Source organism: Oncorhynchus mykiss, chromosome 17 (genome assembly GCF_013265735.2).
Source record: "Oncorhynchus mykiss isolate Arlee chromosome 17, USDA_OmykA_1.1, whole genome shotgun sequence".
Lineage (NCBI taxonomy): Eukaryota > Metazoa > Chordata > Actinopteri > Salmoniformes > Salmonidae > Oncorhynchus > Oncorhynchus mykiss.
This window is the reverse complement of record NC_048581.1, coordinates 6,426,518-6,448,342: the sequence shown is the minus strand read 5'-3', so window position 1 is coordinate 6,448,342 and position 21,825 is coordinate 6,426,518. Positions and strand designations below refer to the sequence as shown.

The window sequence follows — 21,825 nt, the reverse complement described above, 5'->3', positions numbered from 1 at the left end:
AAACGTCTTCCTCCTTCACCTTTATTGAGATAGCATCATCTTCCTCTCTAAACGGTTCTTTCTCTTCTTTCACTATAACAGCCTCTTCCTCCTTTTTCATTCTGAAAGATTCTTTCTCCATACAGCAGACCCCCTCTTCATTAGTAAGGGAGGAGTAGTTTAGTGAGCTCATGGTCAGGGATGTTATCTAGCTAGCTAGCATTAGCGTCTAGCCTAGTGCTAGGCTCAGTATCAATCTTTAACACGTTTGCAAATTGAACCAGTTGATACGTCAACCGAAACTTGTTTAAAACACTGAGATTAGCTAATGTACATTAATATGGTCTAAAACGTCAATCTTTCAGTTTTATGTTGGCTAGCAAGCTACCGACGAGGTTGAAAGAGTTGGCGCCTTGTTGTTCCTGAAGAAGCGTCCGTCCAGTCCATTATACGTCACGAAAGAAGAGTCAATTGAAAGACGCTCATCGCCATCTGCTGGCTGGAGTGGGTAACGCAGTTTGAAAACAATAGTTACTACACTTTTTGTATTGGAAAGAACGTCATAATTATTTAACAATAAGCTGATGCATTTTCTCTTCCAAATAATACGTTCCTGTACACAGACGTAGAAGCTCAATATGAATATGTAGATGATTAATAAATACATCTATGAATAGGTAGTGTGTTGATATACATTTTCTCTGTTCATTTTTCACATTCTTTTTTATCTACATGTGACCATAGTATTCCCTTAAAGCCACGCTCTATAAGATACAAATCATCCTGTAAACAACAGAACAAATGCATCACATGCAAATAGCACTTGATTATCTGTAGTGCTTTACACTGGGTAGACAAAACATTAAGAACAGCTTCTCCTTCCATGACTTAGAAAGACCAGGTGAATCCAGGCTAAAGCTATGATCCCTTACTGATGTCACTAGTTAAATCCACTTCAATCCGTGTAGATGAAGGGGGGAGACAGGTTAAATAAGGATTTTTAAGCCTTGAGACATGAGACATGGATTGTGCATGTGTGCCATTTAGAGAGTTAATGGGGAAGACAAAATATTTAAGTTACTTTGCACGGGGTATGGTAGTAGGTGCCAGGCGCACCGGATTGTGTCAAGAACTGCAACGCTGCTGGGTTTTTCAGCTCAACAGTTTCCCATGTGTACCAAGAGTGGTCCACCACCCAAACAGTGGAGGTTAGTGCCGTTTAAGATGAGGCAGGACGATTTGTTTTTTCATGAGCATGGCCTTAATTCTATTACAGCATATTGGACGACTGTCATTCATATTTCACTCACCCTGTTCAATGTAACAGCAATAGGTTTAGGCTACTACATGATACTCTAATTGTCCCTATACCCATCATGAGGTAGCAACCTAGCCTATGAATGAAAGTTTAGAATGTAGGTTCACACAGGTCGAGAGAACATTTTGCGATGACAGACAGTGACACATAGACAGACAGTGACACATTCAATACTGCCTTGCACACTCTCGCCTGCATCTAGCTGAAATAGAGATATCACTGGACAAATTCAGGTATGTTTATCCCCGTTTTGTTCCATTTAAGAAACGTTTGTCAACAGAATCGGCGGAATGAAAACACCCCTGATCATGCATAAACACAGTTCACTTTCATTACAGACACGTTGTATTCCTTCTTGCATCTATGTGCTCTCCTCTTATCACCTTCTCCCTTTGTTTCTGTACTTCAATGCACAACACATCAGCTGTATGTGACCAGGAGAAAAAACCTTTCCAAGCCAAACCATTTCATAACTGAAACACACAGCTTACATTGTTGTCACCATATTAGCTAAAGTAACATCATAGTCAACAGAGCTAATAGAACTAACTTGCTAGTAAACCTGCTACAATCATGCAGTAACGTTAGTGTACAGTCAGTAAGCAGTTTAGCACTTACCTTGGCGGGTCCCAGTGGCAATAAATTAGTAAAACCAAAAGCTTGCCTTGACTTGGAAGAGTTCCAGTGTTGTGTTGGATAGTCATAGCCAGCTAGCTAACATAGCATCCCTCTGTTTGAGCCAAGTGTTTGAGTAGACTAAACTAGATAGCTGCATTTGCTAAGTAAGTGAAACTGAAAGTGGAAAATAAATGACAAAATATCTCTCTCTCGCTTCTCCTTCATTTTGGAATAAAATAATTTGTTCAAAACTGTTCAACTATTGTATTTTTCTCTCTTTTAGTCAACTACTCACCACATGTTATGCACTGCAGTGCTAGCTAGCTGTAGCTTATGCTTTCAGTACTAGATACATTCTTTGATCCTTTCATTGGTTGGACATCATGTCAGTTCATGCTGCAAGAGCTCTGATAGGTTGGAGGACGTCCTCCGGAAGTTGTCATAATTACTGTGTAAGTCTATGGAAGGGCTTGAGAACCATGAGCCTCCAAGGTTTTGTATTGAAGTCAATGTACCTAGAGGAGGATGCAAAATAGTATGTTTTAATAAATTATTTGGTGACGTGATTATATTTAGTATAGTTTTATCTAAAAAGGAACACTTTTAAATATTTTACCATTTTAATTTTTCTGAAAATAACTGAGGACGATGGTTCTCCCCTTCCTCCTCTGAGGAGACCCCACTGCACCCAAAGGACACCCAGCCAACTTGACACAATTGTGGGAAGCATTGGAGTCAACATGGGCCAGCATCCCTGTGGAATGCTTTCGACACCTTGTAGAGTCCATGCCCCGACGAATTGAGGCTGTTCTGAGGGAGAAAGGGGAGGGTCCATCTCCATATTAGGAAGGTGTTCCAGATGTTTGGTATAATCAGTGGATACATCTGCAATTTAGCAGACACTTTTATCCAAAGGGATTTGCAGTCATGTGTGCAAACACATTACATATGGGTGGTCCCAGGAATCAAACCCACTACCCTGGTTTAACAAGCACTATACTCCACCAACTGAGCTACAGGACCACAAGGAATGATCAAGGAATGACGCAGATAAACACACAGCCTGAGTTTCAAAAATATAATTGTATCAAAGACCGTAACATTGAAACTCCATATTTAGTTACAATCAAATATTATTTGTCACATGCGCTGAATACAACAGGTGTAGATCTTAACGTGAAATGCTTACTGACAAGCCCTTAACCAACAACGTAGATAAGAAAAATAAGTGTTAAGAAAATATGCAGCATTGAAGGTCTTAAAGAACACAGTGGCCGCCATCATTCTTAAATGGAAAGTTTGGAACCACCAAGACTTCCTAGTGCTGGCCGCCCAGCCAAACTGAACAATTGGGGGAGAAGGGCCTTGGTCAGGGACGTTACTGAGAACCCGATGGTCACTCTGACAGAGCTCAAGACTTCCTCTGTGGAGATGGGAGAACCTTCCAGAAGGACAACCATCTCTGCAGCACTCCACCAATTTGGCCTTTTTGGTAGAGTGGCCAGACGGAAGCCACTTCTCAGTAAAAGGCACATGAAAGTCTGTTTGGAGTTTGCCAAAAGGCACCTAAAGGACTCAGACCATCAGATACAAGATTCTCTGATCTGATGAAACCAAGATTGAACTCTTTGGCCTGAATGCCAAGTGTCAGGTCTGGAGGAAACCTGGCATCATCCCTACAGTGAATCGTGGTGGTGGCAATATCATGGTGTTGAGATATTTTTTCAGCGGCAGGGACTGGGAGACTAGTCAGGATCAAGGGAAAGATGTACGGAGCAAAGTACAGAGAGATAATTGATGAAAACCTGCTCAAGAGCACTCAGGACCTCAGACTGGGGCAAAGGTTCACCTTCCAACAGGACAACGACCCTAAGCACACAGCGAAGACAACATAGAAGTAAGTGGCTTTGGGACAAGTCTCTGAATGTCCTTGAGTGGCCCAGCCAGAGCCCGGATTTGAACCTGATCGAACAACTGTGAAGAAATCCTGAAAATAGCTGCGCAGTGACGCTCTCCATCCAACCTGACAGATCTTGAGAGGATCTGCAGAGAAGAATGGGAGAAAACACCACAAATACAGTGGTGCCAAGATTGTAGTGTTATACTCAAGGCGGCTTGAGGCTATAATCACTGCCAAAAGTGCTTCAACAAAGCACTGAGTTAAGGTTCTGAATACTTATTTAAATGTGATATTTCAGTTTTAATTTTAAAATGCATTTGCATACATTTCTAAAATCCTGTTTTTGCTTCGTCATTATAGGGCGTTGTTGTGCAGATTCATTGTAAGGGATTTCCTCCTCTTCTTCCGAAGAGGAGAGGCAAGAAGGATCGGAGGACCAATATGCGGCGTGGTAAGTGTCCATGGTTCTTTTAATAAGAAATAGTACACATGAACAACTGAATACAAAAAACAATAAACGTGGAATGAACGAAACCCAAAACAGTACCGTGTGGTGAAAAACACAGACACGGAAACAAACACCCACAAACGCACAGTGAAACCCAGGCTACCTAAGTATGATTCTCAATCAGAGACAACTAATGACACCTGATTGAGAACCACCGAAGGAAATAAAGGAAATAAAGGTCAGAACGTGACATTCTTGAGGAAAACCTCCCAATTTAATCAATTTTAGAATATTCCAGTAAATTCAGGAAGTAAACTGAAAATTCCCAATTCTCTTCTATGGTTTTCAATGAGGAAAATGTGGAATTTGGTTTACTTTCTGAATTGACTGGAAATGAAATGGATTTGACTCCAACCCTGGTTTTACTACAAATCTGTCAACGTCATCATTTAGTCAATCGATGTTATAATGCATAAAGCTCACAGATGTGATCGTTCTCATTCAGAGTAAATTATTCTAATTGAATAAAACAGAATTAAACAAATCAAATGTATTATGTACCTGAATAACTTCAACAACCTGGTTGATTCTCTGGTTGATTCTCTGCTCAACAACACTGACTGTGAATCAATCTGGTTGATTCTCTGGTTGATTCTCTGGTTGATTCTCTGGTTGATTCTCTGCTCAACAACACTGACTGTGAATCAATCTGGTTGATTCTCTGGTTGATTCTCTGGTTGATTCTCTGCTCAACAACACTGACTGTGAATCAATCTGGTTGATTCTCTGCTCAACAACACTGATCGCGTCAAACTTTGCTGTGTGTCCAGGCTGTCACTTCTGTCATCAGCTACTAACACCAGTGCTGCACCTTTGTCCTTGTCCCTGGATGACGTCTTCCTGCTCCCTCTTCCATAGTGAGAACACTGATGGCTCAACATGGTTTTCTGAGAGACTGGATGAAGGCATCCTGCTCCCTCTTCCATAGTGGGAACACTGCTGGCTCAACATGGGCTTCCTGGTTATGAAAGAAAGTGTGATGGTCAATGGTAGCCACTCTCATTGTTTGAAGCAGTTGTAGTCTTTGTTGGCATGTATCCAGACCCCAGAATGGTAGTAGAAAGGAGCCTGTTCCCCACATTGCTTCCTCACAATCATTGGCTGCCTCGACCACTCCCCCACCTGACCACAGGGCCAGTATTGCTGACTGATCTTCATTCCTACCGCCTTCATCACCACCCCTGAAGTCTCTTCACTGTCTGATCTTCATTCCTACAGCCTTCATCACCACCCCTGGAGTCTCTGCACCGAGTAAGTGAAGATAGTATAAGAAACCTCTCCCATTCTACTATCTTTGTTTAGAAATAGTCATTTGTGTGACCTACTGATTTTCCCTACAATTTATTTTAAAGATTTAGAAATATAGAAATGGTAGAACCGGAAACTAATATAAAAGGTGTGTACAGCAGTAGTTATATAGGATGATACTGGGCGGAGGCCGGCTAGAGGTGACTATTTAACAGTCTGATGACCTGGAGATAGACCACACATTAAGTATTGTGGTGGCAGCATCATGTTATGGGTATGCTTGTCACTGGCAGGGAGTTTATCAGGATCAAAATAAATATGAAAGGAGCAAAGTGTAGACTTTGTATAGGCACTGTACAGCCTTAACTGTGGAGTGACCCCATAAAATGGGATATCAGCCAACTCAGTGACAACCACAGAACACAACTATGTATAGTTTACACAAATATGAGTCTCTTAGCTCTTTTTGCAGGACTTTGACTGTGATACATCACCCTCCATAACCAACCTATTGTGTGTATTGAACATTCATATTGGACAGCCTTACCTATAGAGTAGCACCACCACCCATCAGCCCATTCTCTTCTTGATGTCAAAGCTGCATTGTATTGCTGCTATAGGATTTTATGATTAATAATCCGATTTACTTCAAGCCCCACTAAGATGTCACCATACTATTCATTTAAAGCCCCTCTGTCAGATATACATCATCAGAGTGGGAAACCAACTGACATGGAAACAATGGAGTAAATGTATCACTATCAGAGGGGTGTTATATGACATCAGATAGAACTACTCAGACATTCCAAATATCACTTGATTATCAGAGGGGTGAATTATGACATCATATAGAACTACTCAGACATTCCAAATCAGGCTTCATCCACATCATGAAGGTGGATATTGATCCAACCATTTCAAAAGTAATGACCGGGCTGACGGAAACAGGTTATGCCTGAATATTTTTATAAATGCTGACAGACGATATGTTAGTTTGTCTGACATGGTTGGGTCTTTTTGTGCCAGTATAAACGTTTTAGTGAGAAATGGCGATGGAAACTCCTTTATGTACAAATATTTATATATCAATGATGACTAATTATGTATACATTTCAATCAGGACTGACTAATCAGAATACTAGCGTGTTACTGTATATGTACTAACCCAAATACTATTATGTTACTGTATATGTACTAATCAGAATACTATTCTGTATATGTATGAGTTTTCTTTCTTGATCCCAGTACTGAAAATAATGTGTGTGTGAATGTGGTCAAGAGTTTAGAACAATGACGGTCTGTTCCTTGGTACAAATGAATGAACTATATCTCCAAACTGACTAGAATGCTTATCTACACTAGCTGACCTTGGCTCAAGGCCTTGGCTCAAGGCGAGGAGGGAAGGCTTGAGAACTATAGAGCCTTTCTACCAGTGTCAAGAAGAGACGGAACATTTAGAAAACGCTGACGTCATTTTCCGTTTATAACCTGTGGTAAAATGTGTACTCAGTACTCTCTTGAATAAACTCTGCAGTCTGATTTTAAGACTGGGCTCTGTCTATCATTATAGAATAAGGGAATTACAATTCCTTATGAATTGACAGAGTGTTTCATTTTAATTGGGTATTAAAACAGAGAGCAATTTAATTCCTTCAACAAATAACCATCATATCTGAGTTAACTTGGAGTCACGTGATGATATGTTGTGTGGTCCTCCCTCTAAAACTTGGAAAACCATGTCGTTTATTAGGCTACAGATGAAATAAGTTATGAACTTCACAGGGTGGTGAAACTACATGTGATGAGCTTGATGCTCAATTCCAATACATTTTGAGGGTCTTAATCTGGTGACATGATGACCGATGCTTGGTTGCCATTTGACAAATAAAATAATTGCTCTCACCCATAATAATCTCATCAATCGGGTAACAACGTTTATTCAACCAGTGGGAGGTTTGTAATTGCCCCCAGGAAAGTCGAAAGAGGAACTCTTCATTGAGACAATGATAAACAGCAATCTGTGGGAGAGTTGTGGTGGATATTATAAAATAAGGATCTGCTGGAGTCCAAGTCAAACCAAGATTCTTTATTTCTGAGGTAAAATCAAATGACATTTTATTTGTCACATACACATGGTTAGCAGATGTTAGTGCGAGTGTAGCGAAATGCTTGTGCTTCTAGTTCCGACAATGCAGTAATAACCAACAAGTAATCTAGCTAACAATTCCAAAACTACTACCTTATAGACACAAGTGTAAGGGGATATGTACATAAAGATATATGAATGAGTGATGGTACAGAGCGGCATAGGCAAGATACAGTAGATGGTATTGAGTGCAGTATATACATATGAGATGAGTATGTAAACAAAGTGGCATAGTTAGTGGCTAGTGATACATGTATTACATAAAGATGCAGTAGATGATACGTACAGTATATACGTATGCATATGAGATGAATAATGTAGGGTATGTAAACCTTATATTAGGTAGCCTTGTTTAAAGTGGCTAGTGATATATTTTACATCATTTCCCATCAATTCCCATTATTAAAGTGGCTGGAGTTGAGTCAGTGTGTTGGCAGCAGCCACTCAATGTTAGTGGTGGCTGTTTAACAGTCTGATGGCCTTGAGATAGAAGCTGTTTTTCAGTCTCTCGGTCCCAGCTTTGATGCACCTGTACTGACCTCGCCTTCTGGATGATAGCGGGGTGAACAGGCAGTGGCTCGGGTGGTTGTTGTCCTTGATGATCTTTATGGCCTTCCTGTGACATCGGGTGGTGTAGGTGTCTTGGAGGGCAGGTAGTTTGCCCCCGGTGATGCGTTGTGCAGACCTCACTACCCTCTGGAGAGCCTTACGGTTGTGGGCGGAGCAGTTGCCGTACCAGGCGGTGATACAGCCCGACAGGATGCTCTCGATTGTGCATCTGTAGAAGTTTGTGAGTGCTTTTGGTGACAGGCCGAACTTCTTCAGCCTCCTGAGGTTGAAGAGGCGCTGCTGGGTGGACCAATTCAGTTTGTCTGTGATGTGTATGCCGAGGAACATAAAACTTACTACCCTCTCCAATACTGTTCCATCGATGTGGATAGGGGGGTGTTCCCCCTGCTGTTTCCTGAAGTCCACAATCATGTCCTTAGTTTTGTAGGTCAAATATATGTTTGAGTATACCCTGTACCATTTAATTTCATATGGTAAAGACAGGTAAACACATTGTCGGTCAACAATATAAGACAATGGGAGCACTGTGTATGTTCTCTGATGAATTTTAAGCCAATGTGATGTGAAATATCAATATACACGCTAAGAGAAGTAATTTCTCTCTCCTGTGTGGATTCTCTAATGACGTTTAAATGACTGTTATGAGTACTATGTTTTCCCACAGTCTGAGCTTTTCTAAGCCTTCTCCTCTGTGTGCAGTCTAATGTGTTCTTTCAGGCTTCCTAAATGGGCAAAAGCTTTGCACCCTGGGAGGAGAGGTAAGGCTTCTGCCCTGTGTGTATTCTCTCATGTCGTTTCAGCGTCCCTGAATTGTTGAAACACTTTCCACACTGGGAGCAGTGGTAAGGCTTTTCCCCCGTGTGTATTCTCTCATGTTGTTTCAGGTATCCTATCTGGCTGAAAAACTTTCCACATTGGGAGCAGTGGTAAGGCTTCTCTCCTGTGTGTATTCTCTCATGCCGTTTCAGCTTTCCTGAATGGCTGAAACGCTTTCCACACTGGGAGCAGTGGTAAGGCTTCTCTCCCGTGTGTATTCTCTCGTGTTGTTTCAGGTCCCCCGGCTGGTTGAAACACTTTCCACATTGGGAGCAGTGGTAAGGCTTCTCTCCTGTGTGTATTCTCTCATGCCGTTTCAGCTTCCCTGAATGGTTGAAACGCTTTCCACACTGGGAGCAGTGGTAAGGCTTCTCCCCCGTGTGTATTCTCTCGTGTTGGTTCAGGAATGCTTTCCGGCTGAAACTCTTTCCACATTGGGAGCAGTGGTAAGGCTTCTCTCCTGTGTGTATTCTCTCGTGTTGTTTCAGCTCCACCGAACGGACGAAACACTTTCCACAATGGGAGCAGTGGTAAGGCTTCTCTCCTGTGTGTATTCTCTCATGTAGTTTCAGGTGTCCTCTCTGGTTGAAACCCTTTCCACACTGGTAGCAGTGGTAAGGCTTCTCCCCTGTGTGTATTCTCTCATGCTGTTTCAGCACCTCCAAATGGACGAAACACTTTCCACAATGGGAGCAGTGGTAAGGCTTCTCTCCTGTGTGTATTCTCTCATGTAGTTTCAGCTCCCCCGACTGGTTGAAACACTTTCCACATTGGGAGCAGTGGTAAGGCTTCTCTCCTGTGTGTATTCTCTCATGAGCTTTCAGGTTTGCTTTCCGGTTGAAACTCTTTCCACACTGGGAGCAGTGGTAAGGCTTCTCTCCTGTGTGTATTCTCTCATGTTGTTTCAGGTTTACTCTCTGGTTGAAACACTTTCCACATTGGGAGCAGTGGTAAGGCTTCTCTCCTGTGTGTATTCTCTCATGTTGTTTCAGCTCCCCCGACTGGTTGAAACACTTTCCACATTGGGAGCAGTGGTAAGGCTTCTCTCCTGTGTGTATTCTCTCATGAGCTTTCAGGTGTGCTTTCTGGTGAAAACTCTTTCCACACTGGGAGCAGTGGTGTCGTCTTGCTAGTTTGGACGTCCCTGGCTCTGGTTCCTCCGAGTCTGGCCTTTCTCCTGCCAAAGACAGTGTTATTTTTAAATAGAGACCCGAATGAAACCACATGATAAAACAACCTTGCTACGAGGGTAAATCCTAAATCAGATCTCTCAATAACCCGAGGCCAGTTTTAAAAATCTTAGTGTGATTTTAAAACAAATGTAGAGCTTCCTGGTAATTACTGATATGTTTACATTACTTATTTTATTCATCCTGTTTTACAAGTCAGAACACAAAAACCTGGACAGTTCTAGGACACCGAAGACACAGACGTCGCTGGATTCCAATTGAACAGGTGGTTCTAAATATATAACATGCATAGCTGTATGATACAGAATGTGACCTACACACTTCCTTAAACATAAAATAACTAAAGAAGTCATTTTGTGTGGAAGTCCAAAACTTGTTTTTACGTCGAAGATACAAAGAACATCAGTAACATCTCCCCGTTGTTGAAAGGGTTCGACACATTGCTCGACCAATTTCTTATTTATACATTCACAGATTTGTATAACATTTTGATTATCGCTGATGTCATATTTTGGGTAAATGTTCCTAAAACTGATAGTAACAACAAAAAACAAAAATATAAACGCAACATGTAAAGTGTTGGATGTTTCATGAGCATCACTGTTAGTCAACATTTATTCTTTGCCAAGATAATCCATCCACCTGACAGGTGTGGCATATCAAGAAGCTGATTGAACAGCTTGCTTATTACACAGGTGCACCTTGTGCTGGGGATAATAAAAGGCTACTCGAAAATGTGCAGTTTGTTCACACAACAATGCCACAGGTCTCTGAGGGAGCGGGCAATTGGCATGCTGATTGCAGGAATGTCCACTGGAGCTGTTAGGAAATGTAATGTACAGTACCAGTCAAAAGGTTGGACTTACCTACTCATTCAAGGGTTTTTCTTTATTTTTACTATTTTCTACATTGTAGAATAATAAAGACATCAAAATGATTAAAAAACACATGGAATCATGTAGTAACCACAAGTGTTAAATCAAAATATATATTTTATTCTTCAAAAGTTGCCACCCTTGCTTTCTCTCAACCAGCTTCACCTGGAATCCTTTTCCAACAGTCTTGTAGGCATTCCCACATATGTTGAGAACTTGTAGGCCGCTTTCCCTTCACCTCTGCGATCCAACTCATCCCAAACCATCTTGATTTGGTTGAGGTCGGGGGATTGTGTAGGCCAGGTCATCTGATGCAGCACTCCATCACTCTTCTACTTAATCAAATAGCTCTTACACAACCTGGAAGTGTGTTGGGTCATTGTCCTGTTGAAAAACAAATGACAGTGGGACTAAGCCCAAACCAGATGGGATGGCATATAGCTGTAGAATGCTGTGGAAGCCATGCTGGTTAAGTGTGACTTGAATAAATAAATCACTGACATTGTCAATAGCAAAGCACCCGCACACCATCACATCTCCTCCTCCATGCTTCACGGTGGGAACCACACATGCGGAGATAAACTGTTCATCTATCCTCGTCTCACAAAGACATGACGCTCGGATCCAAAAATCTCAAATTTGGACTCATCAGACCCAAGGACAGATATCCACCGGTCTAATGTCCATTGTTCGTGTTTCTTGGCCCAAGCAAGTCTCTTCTTCTTATTGGTGTCCTTTAGTAGTGGTTTCCTTGCAGCAATTCGACCATGAAGGCCTGATTCACGCAGTCTCCTCTGAACCGATGATGTTGAGATGTGTCTCTTGCTTGAACTTTGTGAAGCATTTATTTGGGTTGCAATTTCTAAGTCTGGTAACTCTAATGAACTTATGCATCAGAAGTAACTCTGGGTCTTCCATTCTTGTGGTGGTCCTTAAAGTAATGATGGACTGTTGCTTCTCTTTGCTTATTTGAGCTGTTCTTGACATAATATGGACTTCACCTTTTACCCAATAGGGCTATCTTCTGTATACCCCCATACCTTGTCACAACACAACTGATTGGCTCAAACACATTAAAACCTGTTATGGCACATTAACTCTTGAAACTAGGGGGCACTATTTTAATTTATGGAAAAATAACGTTCCCAAAGTAAACAGGCTATTTCTCAGGACCAGGTACAAGAATATGCATATAATTGACAGCTTAGGATAGAAAACACTCAATATTGTCTGTGAATATAACAGAACTGATATTGCAGGCGAAAGCCTGAGAAAAATCCAATCAGGAAGTGACTCTTATTTTGAAGCCTCTGCATTCCTATGCATCCCTATTTACCATTGAAAGGGATATCAACCAGATTCCTTTTTATATGGCTTCCCTAATGTGTCTTCAGTCACTAGACATAGTTTCAGGCTTTTATTTTGAAAAATGAGCGTGAACGACAACATTGCGTCAGTGGTCAGGTGGTGGCTCTCAGAGTGATTTGTGCGTAATAGACAAAGGCGGCCATTGATATATTATCGAATAGATATTTGAAAAACACCTTGAGGATTGATTATAAAAAACATTTGCCATGTTTCTGTCGATATTATGGATCTAATTTGGAGTTTTTTTTCGGCGTTGTCGTGATCACAACTTCCGGTGGATTTCTCAACAAAACGTGAAGAATAAACGGAGGTATTTTGGCTATAAAAAATAATCTTTATGGAACAAAATTAACATTTGCTGTCTAACTGGGAGTCTCGCGAGTGAAAACATCCGAAGCTCAAAGGTAAACGATTTAATTGGATTGCTTTTCTGATTTTCGTGACCAAGCTCCCTGCTGCTAGCTGGACATAATGCTATGCTAGGCTATCGATAAACTTACACAAATGCTTGTCTTGCTTTGGCTGTAAAGCATAATTTCAAAATCTGAGATGACAGGGTGATTAACAAAAGGCTAAGCTGTGTTTCACTATATTTCACTTGTGATTTCATGAATATGAATATTTTCTAGTAAGAATGTTTGTCTGTTGCGTTATGCTAATTAGTGTAGTTGATGACAATTCTCCCGGAAACGGGAGGAGTAGTTCCAAAAGGTTAAAACACATTAAAACCTGCTAGTGGAACGTTGACAACATCCGGTGAAATTGCAGAGTGAAAAATATTTATTTATTTGAACTTTAACTTTCATACATTCACAACTGCAAAGCTTAACTTCTTGTTAATCTAGCCACCGTGTCAGATTTCAGAAAGGCTTTGCGGCAAAAGCAAACCATGCAATTATCTGAGGACAGCACCCCATCAAACAAACACACAACAATCATATTTCAACCCGCCAGGCGCGACACAAACCTCAGAAATAACAATATAATTTGTGCCTTACCTTTGAAGAGCTTCTTCTATTGGCACTCCAATATGTCCCATAAACATCACAAATGGTCCTTTTGTTCGATTAATTCCGTCGTTATATCTCCAAAATGTCCATTTATTTGTTGCATTTGATTAAAAAAAACACTGGTTCCAACTCACCCAGCATGACTACAAAATATCTAATAAGTTACCTGTAAACGCTGTCCAAACATTTCAAACAACTTTCCTAATCTAACTTTAGGTATTTTAAAACATAAATAATCGAGAAAATTTAAGATGGGATAAACTGTGTTCAATACCGGATAAAAACAACGTGAAGCGCGTGACCTGGAGTGCGCATCAAAACATTAGAGAGCACTAGGCTGGACCCTCGTTCTGAATAGCCGAACTTCTTCATTTCTCTAAAGAAAAACATCAACCAATTTCTAAAGACTGTTGACATCTAGTGGAAGCAATAGGAACTGCAACCAAGTGCCACACAAAACCATTTGAAAACAGAGTCACCTCAACAACAAAAAGTTCCTCCTGGATGGTTTGTCCACGGGGTTTCACCTGCCAAATAAGTTATGTTAAACTCACAGACATTATTTTTACAGTTATAGAAACTTTAGAGTGTTTTCTATCCAAACCTACCAATTATATGCATATCCTAGCTTCTGGGCCTGAGTAGCAGGTAGTTTACTTTGGGAACGCTTTTCATCCGGACGTGAAAATACTGCCCCCTATCCCAAACAGGTTATAGGGAAAGAAATTCCACAACTTAACTTCTAAAAAGGCAATTAATTGAAATTCATTCCCGGTGACTACCTCATGATGCTACAGTCCTCCTTTAAGACTCCATAATGTTTCATCATTAGATGCTACAGTCCTCCTTTAAGACTCCATAATGTTTCATCATTAGATGCTACAGTCCTCCTTTAAGACTCCATAATGTTTCATCATTAGATGCTACAGTCCTCCTTTAAGTCTCCATAATGTTTCATCATTAGATGCTACAGTCCTCCTTTAAGACTCCATAATGTTTCATCATTAGATGCTACAGTCCTCCTTTAAGTCTCCATCATGTTTAGAATGTGTCTGGAAGCGCTACTCTATCTATTCTACTCTCATCCTTTCGGTTTTAATAATATTTAATAATAATAATAATAATAATGTTATAATAGGTAATAACTAACTTTAATAACTAGGGTTAATACCTGCCTGGCGCCCCAACAAAATCTTCATATTTACCCCCCTCTAACAATACCGCTACAGAATTAGCGTAGTAGGCCATGTAACTTAAGGTAATCAGAAATATTTAGGACTAACTTATTCCTTGCCACCCATTCTGAAACTAACTGCAGCTCTATGTTAAATGTTGCAGTCATTTCAGTCGCTGTAGTAGCTGACGTGTACAATGTTGAGTCATCCGCATATATAGACACACTGGCTTTACTCAAATGTCACTGGCATGTTGTTGGTAAAGATTGAAAAAAAGTGAATGCCAAACAGCTGCCCTGGGGAATTCCTGATTCTACCTGGATTTTGTTGTACAGGCTTCCATTAAAGAACACTCTTTGTGTTCCGTTAGACAGGTAGCTCTGGGGCGGCAGGTAGCCTAGTGGTTAGAGCGGTAGGCCAGTAACCGAGAGATTGCTGGATTGAATCCCCGAGTTGACAAGGTAAAACTCTGTCGTTCTGCCCCTGAACAAGGCAGTCCTAGGCCATCATTGAAAAAAATTAATTTGTTCTTAACTGACTTGCCTAGTTAAATAAAGGTTACATTTTAAAAGAAAAACTCTTTATCCACAATATAGCAGGGGGTGTAAAGCCATTTTTATCATCAATTTCGCTCAGCCAATCAGTCATTTGCAAGTGCTGTGCTTGTTGAATGAACTTCCCTATAAGCTAAAAGTCTATATTTGTTTACTGTAAAATAGCATTGTATCTGGTCAAATACTTTTTTTCCAAAATTGTAAGGGTCGGTAACAGGCTGATTGGTTGGCTATTTAAGCCAGTAAAGGGAGCTTTACTATTCTTGGGTAGTGGAATGACTTTAGCTTCCCTCCAGGCCTGAGGGCACACACTTTCTAGTAGGCTTAAATTAAAGACAAGGCAAATAAGAATGGCAATATCGGCCGCTATTATCCTCAATTTTCCATCCTCGTTGTCAGACACCAGTGACTTGTCATTGTTGATTTTATTTGCACAACATTTCATTGAAGATTCTCCAAAGATTTTTTACAATCATTCTTCATGTATTTTATCTTTGTTTCATTGTGTACTTTCTTCTTTTTACTCAGTTTAGTCAAATGATGTCTCAATTTGCAATAGGTTTGCCAATCAGTTATTCAGCCAGACCTATATGCCATCTCTTTTGCCTCCCTCTTCATCATACCATTTTTTAAATTCCTCATCAATTCATGTGGATTCAACCGTTTTTACAGTCATTTTCTTAATGGGTGCATGCTTATTAGTAACTGGGATAAGCAGTTTCAAATGTGTCAAGGGCAGTGTCTGGTTGCTCATCATTACACACCACGGACCAACAAATATTATTTACATCAACAACATAGGAATCACTACAAAAAAATGTATGACCTCTTATACACAATATTAGTCCCAGCCTTTGGAACGGTGGTTTTCCTAGACATGGCTCCTATATTGTGATCACTACATCTGGTGGATCTGGATACTGCTTTAAAACCCATTTCTGCAGCATTAGTAAAGACATGATCAAAACATGTTGATGATTTCATTCCTCTACTGTTTGTCACTACCCTGGTAGGTTGATTGATAACCTGAACCAGGTTGCCGGCACTGGTTACAGTTTGAAGCTTTTGCTTGAGTGGGCAGCCTGATCACAGTTTTTCTTCAGTACTAGTTAATTAATGACCAAAGTCTTGAGTTTAGTTTGCCTGTTCTACAGTCTTGTAAAGATAGGGGCGTTGACTGGGACAGGCAATGTAATATCCAGAATGTTTTAAGGAAAAGTTTTTGTAAAACAAGCACCTTACATTGGATCATCTAGAAACTTTCTCTCCAAAGCTGACTTTCATCAAGGTTTTATATGGTCTATTGGTTTCTCTCTTTTCATTGGCAGAATCCTTTTTCAGTGTTATGATATTCATTACATCCATATACACTACTCTAACTTCCTGTCAACTAACATAACTCTGCTGGTTATCCTGGTAACAGATACCAGTGGGCAGATCTATTGTATTTGTTCAAACTAAACTACAGCACTTACTTTGATGTGTCAAATCTGATCCTTTCTTCTCTTCTCCTCCTCTCACAGTTCCACTCAGCCCTGTTGTTTTCCTGCAGTCCACCAGCAGCACAGACAACCTCTTCATACCCAGCAGTAAGGTGCTACCGGGAGAGGCACGATACAGGGACTCCGGGAGGGAGGAAGGGCAAGTGTTGTCCTGCTAACCATAAAGAGGGGACACAGACGCACATCATTATGGATGCTGATGTCACTGTTGTCATAAAGTGCTTTACAGAAACCCAGCCCACAAGCGAGAGAAAGCTGTTTGCTCGTCCAGACCAAGCTGTACCATCTGGTGTTCTGATCTGGAGAGACTCTTCTCTGCCTCGTCAGCATCAGGATGTTGTTGAGGCTCCCCAGAGGATCCACCATAGTCATGTCTCTCTCCTGTGTGAACGAGAACATCAAAATGAGTAGTAAACTCCCTTTGATATTTTAAGTAGAACATATGCTTCAATATTGAATTTTAAAAGCCTGTTATACTAGATGAGGGGAACTTTAATATAGACAACATGGAGAATTCAATACATCTAATTGAAAAGTCCCTAAAATATATGAACCAATGGCAGATTGACCCTTTAACAATTCCTACAGTACTGAACAACATATTCAAGTGTAGAACTTCAGTAGAATGCCACTTTAAAACCACACATTAGTTCAACAGCGGCATAGTTTGTGTCCCTGTTGAAGACAGTACTCACTGGTGTTAATCTGATATTCTGTCTCTTCCTCTTTCACTCCAAAAACGTCTTCCTCCTTCACCTTTATTGAGATATCATCCTGTTCCTCTCTAAACGGTTCTTTCTCTTCTATCACTATAACAGCCTCCTCTTCCTCCTTTTTCATTCTGAAATGTTCTTCCACTATAACAGCATCTTCTTCCTTCACTATAACAGTCTCCTCTTCCTCCTTTTTCATTCTGAAATGTTCTTCCACTATAACAGCATCTTCTTCCTTCACTATAACAGCCTCATCTTCCTCCTTTTTCATTCTAAAAGCTTCTTTCTCTTCTTTCACTGTAACCTCATCCTCTTCTTCAATGTTCAGCGCCAGAACTTCTTTCTCCAAACAGCAGACCTCCTCTTCTTTAGCAGGGGATGAGTACTTTAATGAGCTCATGGTCAGGGATGTTAGCTAGCTAGTTAGCATTAGCGACTAGCCTAGTGCTAGGCTCAGCATCAATCTTTAACAAGTTTGCAAATTAGGTTACAGTTAACCAGTTAATACGTCAACAGAACTGTGTTTAAAACACTGAGATTAGATAATGTACATTAACATGGTCTAAAGCGTCAATCTTTCACTTTTATGTTGGCTAGCAAGCTACCGACGTGGTTGGAAGAGTTGGCGCCTTGTTGTTCCTGAAGAAGGGTCCCGGCCAGTCCATTATACGTCACGGAAGAATCATCACCTGAAAGACGCTCATCGCCATCTGCTGTCTGGAGTGGGTAACGCAGTTTGGAAACAATAGTTACAACACTTTTTGTATTGGAAAGAACGTCATAATTATTTAACAATAAGCTGATACATTTTCTCTTCCAAATAATATGTTCCTGTACACTGACGTAGAAGCTCAATATTAATATGTAGATGATTAATAAATACTTCTATGAATAGGTAGTGTGTTGATATACATTTTCTCTGTTAATTTTTCACATTCTTTTTTATCTACATGTGACCATAGTATTCCCTTAAAGCCACGCTCTATAAGATACAAATCCTCCTGTAAACAACAGAACAAATGCATCACATGCAAATGGCACTTGATTATCTGTAGTGCTTTACACTGGGTAGACAAAACATTAAGAACAGCTGCTCCTTCCATGACTTAGACAGACCAGGTGAATCCAGGCTAAAGCTATGATCCCTTACTGATGTCACTAGTTAAATCCACTTCAATCCGTGTAGATGAAGGGAGGAGACAGGTTAACAGACAGTGACACATTCAATACTGCCTTGCACACTCTCGCCTGCATCTAGCTGAAATAGAGATATCACTGGACAAATTCAGGTATGTTTATTCAGGTATGTTTATCCCCGTTTTGTTCCATTTAAACGTTTGTCAACAGAATCGGCGGAATGAATACACCCCTGATCATGCAAAAACACAGTTCACTTTCATTACAGACACGTTGTATTCCTTCTTGCATCTATGTGCTCTCCTCTTATCACCTTCTCCCTTTGTTTCTGTACTTCAATGCACAACACATCAGCTGTATGTGACCAGGCAAAAAAACCTTTCCAAGCCAAACCATTTCATAACTGAAACACACAGCTTACATTGTTGTCACCATATTAGCTAAAGTAACATCATAGTCAACAGAGCTAATAGAACTAACTCGTTAGTAAACCTGCTACAATCATGCAGTAACATTACAGTGTACAGTCAGTAAGCAGTTTAGCACTTACCTTGGCGGGTCCCAGTGGCAATAAATTAGTAAAACCAAAAGCTTGCCTTGACTTGGAAAAGTTCCAGTGTTGTGTTGGATAGTCATAGCCAGCTAGCTAACATAGCATCCCTCTGTTTGAGCCAAGTGTTTGAGTAGACTAAACTAGATAGCTGCATTTGCTAGCTAAGTAAGTGAAACTGAAAGTGGAAAATAAATGACAAAATATCTCTCTCTCGCTTCTCCTTCATTTTGGAATAAAATAATTTGTTCAAAACTGTTCAACTATTGTATTTTTCTCTCTTTTAGTCAACTACTCACCACATGTTATGCACTGCAGTGCTAGCTAGCTGTAGCTTATACTTTCAGTACTAGATTCATTCTCTGATCCTTTCATTGGTTGGACATCATGTCAGTTCATGCAGCAAGAGCTCTGATGGGTTGGAGGATGTCCTCCGGAAGTTGTCATAATAACAGTGTAAGTCTATGGAAGCCTTGAGAACCATAATCCTCCAAGGTTTTGTATTGAAGTCAATGTACCTAGAGGAGGATGCAAAATAGTATGTTTTAATAAATTATTTGGTGACGTGATTATATTTAGTATAGTTTTATCTAAAAAGGACCACTTTTAAATATTTTAATATATGGTCCTCCCCTTCCTCCTCTGAGGAGACCCCACTGCACCCAAAGGACACCCAGCCAACTTGACACAATTGTGGGAAGCATTGGAGTGAACATGGGCCAGCATCCCTGTGGAATGCTTTCGACACCTTGTAGAGTCCATGCCCCGACGAATTGAGGCTGTTCTGAGGGAGAAAGGGGAGGGTCCAACTCCATATTAGGATGATTATATTTAGTATAGTTTTATAGCTCAGGCCTGAGGTGTAGACATTACCATGAAATTCTTACTGACAAGCCCTTAACCAACAATGTAGTTAAGAAAAATAAGAGGTAAGAAAAAAAGTTACACAATAAAAAAATATACAGTGTTTACAGAGTTAATGTGGAGGCTGTATACAGGGGGTACCAGTACAGAGTCAATGTGGAGGCTATATACAGGGGGTACCAGTACAGAGTCAATGTGGAGGCTATATACAGGGGGTACCAGTACAGAGTCAATGTGGAGGCTATATACAGGGGGTACCAGTACCGAGTCAATGTGGAGGCTATATACAGGAGGTACCGGTACAGAGTCAATGTGGAGGCTATATACAGGGGGTACCGGTACAGAGTCAATGTGGAGGCTATATACAGGAGGTACCAGTACAGAGTCAATGTGGAGGCTATATACAGGGGGTACCGGTACAGAGTCAATGTGGAGGCTATATACAGGAGGTACCAGTACAGAGTCAATGTGGAGACTATATACAGGAGGTACCAGTACAGAGTCAATGTGGAGGCTATATACAGGGGGTACTGGTACAGAGTCAATGTGGAGGCTATATACAGGAGGTACCAGTACAGAGTCAATGTGGAGGCTATATACAGGAGGTACCAGTACAGAGTCAATGTGGAGGCTGTATACAGGAGGTACCAGTACAGAGTCAATGTGGAGGCTATATACAGGAGGTACTGGTACAGAGTCAATGTGGAGGCTATATACAGGAGGTACCAGTACAGAGTCAATGTGGAGGCTATATACAGGAGGTACCAGTACAGAGTCAATGTGGAGGCTGTATACAGGAGGTACCAGTACAGAGTCAATGTGGAGGCTATATACAGGAGGTACCAGTACAGAGTCAATGTGGAGGCTATATACAGGAGGTACCTGTACGGAGTCAATGTGGAGGCTATATACAGGGGGTACTAGAACAGAGACAATGTGGAGGCTATATACAGGGGGTACCAGTACAGAGTCAATGTGGAGGCTATATACAGGGGGTACCAGTACAGAGACAATGTGGAGGCTATATACAGGGGGTACCAGTACAGAGTCAATGTGGAGGCTATATACAGGAGGTACCAGTACAGAGTTAATGTGGAGGCTATATACAGGAGGTACCAGTACAGAGTCAATGTGGAGGCTATATACAGGAGGTACCAGTACAGAGTCAATGTGGAGGCTATTTTCAGGGGGTACCAGTACAGAGTCAATGTGGAGGCTATATACAGGAGGTACCAGTACAGAGACAATGTGGAGGCTATATACAGGAGGTACCAGTACAGAGACAATGTGGAGGCTATATACAGGGGGTACCAGTACAGAGTCAATGTGGAGGCTATATACAGGGGGTACCAGTACAGAGACAATGTGGAGGCTATATACTCGAGGTACCAGTACAGAGACAATGTGGAGGCTATATACAGGAGGTACCAGTACAGAGACAATGTGGAGGCTATATACAGGAGGTACCAGTACAGAGACAATGTGGAGGCTATATACAGGGGGTACCAGTACAGAGTCAATGTGGAGGCTATATACAGGAGGTACCAGTACAGAGTCAATGTGGAGGCTATATACAGGGGGTACCAGTACAGAGTCAATGTGGAGGCTATATACAGGAGGTACCAGTACAGAGACAATGTGGAGGCTATATACAGGAGGTACCAGTACAGAGTTACATATCAGGAGCAGGTGTTGAAATAAAATACATACAGCTTTATACAGTTTGATTTAATGAGGCTTAATGACCAAAAGCACAATTCTATTTTGTAAACATGAGACAAGTG

At 40.9% G+C, this 21,825-nt stretch overlaps 1 pseudogene; it reads right to left on the bottom strand.

The window, feature by feature from the left end:
• Window positions 1-8,573: 8,573 nt before the first annotated feature.
• On the bottom strand, window positions 8,574-18,225 carry LOC118940066 (annotated as a pseudogene).
• Between the last annotated feature and the right edge of the window lie 3,600 nt (window positions 18,226-21,825).